We start from the raw sequence: 5,151 nt of genomic DNA on the forward strand, positions 1-5,151 counted from the left end.
GCGGCGGAAAAGAAAAGGTTAGAAGCGTTCGAAATGTGGTGTTATAGGCGGATGATGAGGATATCGTGGGTAGAAAAGGTTAGAAATGAAGAGGTATTGGAAAGAATAGGTGAACAGAGGACTCTATGGAAGTCAATTAAAAATAGGGGAGATAGGTTGGTAGGGCACCTTCTCAGGCATGAAAGTCTAGTCAGAGACATATTAGAGGCAGAAACAGGAGTTAGATTACTGTTCGCAAATAGTTAAGGATGTGGGCTGTTCTAGATTTAGGGAAATGCGAAGTGTAGCTCAGGATGGGAAAGAGTGGAGGTACGAGTCCAACCAGTCTTAGGACTGACGACCTTATGATGATGATGATGATGATGATGATGATGATGATGATGATGTGAGCTGTGGAGCAATGGAGCAATGACAAATTGTGCATAATGGTGACAATTAACTATACTTACCCCAAACCTGTTAACATGGATACCTATCCCAATTGTTGAATTCCGTTATTACACGTTCCACTGCTGTATTTTTCTCTACTAAATTCCAAAGGCTTGCGCCAGACGGTAAGAAGCAACAGTCAGCGGTCGCAAAAACCGCCGGAGCTGCTGGCAGGGCCTTCTGTGTAAAAGCAGTTGTGTTTAATCGCTCAGAAATTCCACTTTCTCGAGAAATGCGTGGCTGGATCGAAATGGTTGACTTAATTCCAATGTTTGTTGTCTGACTGATGACAATAATTACAGAGGGTTGGCGTTTCTCTCTTGTCTCACCATTCAGATCTGTTGAAGTGCAGAAAAATAAAATACAATCCCGTCAAACAAAAAAATACCCGCTGAAAGGTTGTAAACTTGTTTGTTTATAGGAAAGGACTGAGAGTTAAAACTAAAGCAAAAAAGGATAAATTTGGACAGAACCGATTTTGGAAAAGGTACATTCTTTAAAATGTAACTCTGTTATTACCACTATTATTACTAATTGTTAATAAAAGTAACTTTTATTAATATGTAAGATATTCACAATGATCTTCAAATATAAAGAGACTTTTCTTTCACCTCTGCTCTTAAGTTTAAAAGATATGCACAGTTATCTTTTTTGTTAGTTATCATGTTTCTTCATTTCTTTTCAGATGCCTATTTATCCATCATTACTGCAGATTAAAGAAGTACTGCAACTCATCTGAAAGAAAATATCTTCGTCCTATTTAGACAGTAAGTTTTGTTTAAATTTTTGGTGCCCTCCTTTAACCAAATATATTTTTGGTATTGCTGTTTTAATTTTGTTTATGTTTGTGCTTTTATTTAGAGAACCCATAAATTCACTTATCTGATAACCAAAGTTTTACAACCCTTAGAGAAGTACAAAGATGAAATTGAGTAATTGGAATTTGAATTTCTTTGTTATTTTTAAAGGAACCTATAAGTATAAGTAATAATAAGTTTGTAAGTAGTGAATTTTATAGATTTTAACAATGTATAAAATATATTTCATTAGATATCTACTAACTGGAACTTGAGGTTACGAGAAAATTATTTATACATAACATGTGTATTTCAAATAGGTGGTCAAAAATTACAGATACTGCCGCTCAATGAGTTATCAAAATTCTGTTGCCAATTTTCACAACTCCATTTAAGACCGCTGTCTCACCAAACTTTAATCATTTTGTCCACAGAACCTAAGATTAATAAATGTAAAGTCACATTCCTCCGGTGTTGCTCCTCGCCACACCTCATGGACTTTTCAATTTTTAATAGACAAAGTTACGTGTGCTGTAACTCGAAGGACTTTCAAAATTGTATTACCAAATTTTAATTAATTTGTCCAGAGGACGTAGAAACATCAATTGAAAAGTCACAATTTTACAGGAGTGTCCCTTAGCCCTTTTTCTGAACTTCAAACATTTTTACTAGTCAAAATTACAGATGCTGCAAACTCTAACGGTTTTTAAAATTTACTTGCCTAATTTGAACAGTTTTGTCCAGTGTATGTAAGGACAAAACCCGTAAAGTTTAATTTTCCTAGTGGTGTTCCTTACCCCTGCTTTTGGACTTGCAACGTGTCAGTTTCTAATAGACAAATTTTCGTGTGCTGTAACTCAAAGGGTTATCAAAATTGAATTGCCAAATTTTAAATATCAATTACAAAGTCACAATTTTACAGGAGTGTTCCTTACTCCTTTTCCTGGATTACAAATATGTATGTTTTAACTAGTCAAAATTACAGGTACTGCAGCTCCAGCTCTGCCGGGCGAATGTAAGGGCTGAAGCTGTTTGAAGACTTTAGTCAACCATAACTACTCCACCATTCTCTTCCAAACATGCTCTCTAATTGTGCAGATTAAAATTATCCCTTAAGGTGCCCCAAGAACCTAACGGGAAATTTTCGGAACCTAGGAAATCAATGGAAACCTACAGAATTAGCCTATTGTTCCAATCCATTTATTAGCAAAAATTGTATAACAGAAAATAGTACAACCATGTATTTATGTATATATGTATGTTATCTACCATTTTATTCATCCACGAGCCTCTTCCAAGCTAAGTTATTTTCAATACTATTCGAGACCCACCCAAACTATTACGAAATAATGAATAATGTTAATAATTCTGTCTAATGGACATGGGAATTAAGTCTGTAGAGTTAGATATCTATAAGGGTTGATACTTACACCTGTTTTTGAACTTGAAAATTTTCAATTTGTGTTGGTCAAAATTGCAGGTGCTGTAGTTCAGGTTTTTTAAATAATTAACTGCCAAATTCTAATAATTTTTTATAGTGGTTATGAGAACGAAGTCTGTGGGTCTAGATATTTCTGGGGCTGATACTTACCCTTGCTTTTGAACTTAAAAAATTTCAAATTCTGTTGGTCAAAATTGCAGATATTATAGCTCATAGGCCTTTAAAGATTTAACTGCCAAATTTTAATAATTCCGTCTAATGGGCATGGGAACGAAATCTGTGGAGTTAGATATCTGTGAAGCTGATACTTATCCCTGTTTTTGAACTTAAAAATTTTCAATTTCTGTTAGTCAAAATTGCAGGTATTGTAGCTTATTGAATATTAAAGATTTAACTGCCAGATTCTAATAATTCTGTCTAATGGGCATCGGAACAAACTCTGTTGAGTTAGATATCTGTGGGGCTGATACTTCCCCTGTTTTTGAACTTGAGAATTTTCAATTTCTCTTAGTTAAAATAACAGATATTGTAGCTCATAGCATTTGAAAGATTTAACTGCCAAATTCTAATAATTCTGTCTAATGGGCATGGGAACGAAATCTGTTGAGTTAGATATCTGTGGGGCTGATACTTACCCCTGTTTTTGAACTTGAAAATTTTCAATTTCTCTTAGTTAAAATTGCAGATATTGTAGCTCATTGAATTTTAAAGATTTAACTGCCAGATTCTAATAATTCTGTCTAATGGGCGTGGGAACGAAATCTATTGAGTTAGATCTGTGGGGCTCATACTTACCCCTGTTTTCGAAATTTTCGATTTCTGTTAGTCAAAATTGCAGGTTTGTAACTCAGGATTTTAAAGATTTAACTGCCAAATTCTAATAAAAGTTACATGTGCAATTTTGACGAACAAAAATTTTCAAGTTCAGAAATAGGGGTAAGTGTCACCTCCAGAAATGTTATAGATTTTCTTCTAATGTCCTTTGGACGAAATTATTAAAGTACGGTATTTGAATCTTTAGAAGCCTATGAGCTTCAACACTTGCAAGCATTTAATTTTGTTCCATTCGTAATAGTAATTAGTATTATTTTGTTAATTTCGTAATTATATTTAGTTTTACTTTGTTAATTTTATAATTGTAATTAGACTTAGCCACCTTGAAATCCCGCCCTCAATCCCAATATAAGCTTCTTAGACTCTTAAATATGTGGATTTTCATTGTCTAGCAAGCGCTAACAACCGCGCCATCTATTATAATTTTTTGTAACTAAATAATATATTATTATTAATAAGTACAAAGAAAACTATACTAATGTAGTTTATTGATTTCTAATAGTTCAACAATATCTTCATAGATAGTGCCACTAGTAGTAACCAATATACTATATTAGTAAATTTTTTTACTTCTAATTTGTTAGGTAAATAAAATGCAGGAAGACTAATTATTTATTATAAATTCTGTGTACCGATTTATATTTACACTTTTGAATTGTACCTATTATATGAAAATATATGTGTTTTGTATTTGATTCTTGATTGTTCTTCTGTTTCCTTGATTTCTCCTGTTGCTGCATACTTGGATGTTTCTGTAAAATAGAAATATTCCTTTTGAGATACAATATTTTACGACTTACCCGGAACAGAGATACTGCTCTTATTTTAATTATTACCAACCAATAAATAAATTATCCTTTTTAAGGCTATTTATTTATCGTTGAGAAGGTTTCGCGTTTTTTACTCTTACTTCATTGTTAGTAATGAGAAACTGCATTTAATTGAAAATAAAAATAGCATTGATAAAAGTGAAGAGAAGATAAAAAAAGGGACACGCACCTGAAAGATGGAATGGAGTGAAATGACGGTTAATTAAGCTGCTTTAATAACGAAAAAGGATTCCGCTAACGTCAAAGGATGAGAAGCTTCATTAGACGTTAGAAACAAATTAACCCAGGGGTGTTTTTGCATATTTCAAAGAACTTAATTATTTTACTCCTTCTGCAAAGAAATCTTCAGAAAGGTATATGATGGTGCGCGTTCCTTCGATATCCAGAACGTTATTTTAACATTTCAACGAGAATGATAATACGGAATTGTGAAAAACCTATCTAAATCACAGAATTTTCAAATAAAATTTACTTTTCGAATAATAAATAAGTAATCTAAGTAAATATTGTAGTAAACATATTTCTAAAATTCGTACCTAGTTATTAAACTGCTGCCCAAAGAGGAAAGAATGTTTCATAAAATATTCATTTATTGTTTCTACATTCATGTTGGAAATGTGTCAATTGAACAATGATACAAACTTTTCTCTTATCAGTAGCTACTAAATTTTCAATTGTGGTTTTTATGTTTAAATGAGACGTAAAATGGAAACTGTAAACGAAACAAGCGAAAGTATTATTTACCTAAAGTTATGAAGTACCTACATATAATATTTACCTAATAATGAAGGTGTTTCCAAATTTCTTCCTCCGTTTGTCT

The 5,151-nt window shown here is 32.6% G+C and overlaps 2 long non-coding RNA genes across 2 annotated transcripts; one reads left to right on the forward strand and one right to left on the reverse strand.

Moving 5' to 3' along the window:
• The first annotated feature begins 388 nt into the window (after nucleotides 1–388).
• Nucleotides 389–4,196, forward strand: LOC108738476. Its single transcript, XR_001937987.2, has 3 exons — nucleotides 389–916; nucleotides 1,115–1,196; nucleotides 2,212–4,196. It is a non-coding gene; the product is annotated as an uncharacterized LOC108738476 (long non-coding RNA).
• On the reverse strand, nucleotides 4,098–5,145 carry LOC112905896. Its single transcript, XR_003232072.1, has 2 exons — nucleotides 5,110–5,145; nucleotides 4,098–4,253 (listed from the first exon to the last, which is right to left on the reverse strand). It is a non-coding gene; the product is annotated as an uncharacterized LOC112905896 (long non-coding RNA).
• Nucleotides 5,146–5,151: the final 6 nt, after the last annotated feature.

Source organism: Agrilus planipennis, unplaced genomic scaffold, assembly GCF_000699045.2.
Source record: "Agrilus planipennis isolate EAB-ADULT unplaced genomic scaffold, Apla_2.0 scaffold20, whole genome shotgun sequence".
NCBI classification, from domain to species: domain Eukaryota; kingdom Metazoa; phylum Arthropoda; class Insecta; order Coleoptera; family Buprestidae; genus Agrilus; species Agrilus planipennis.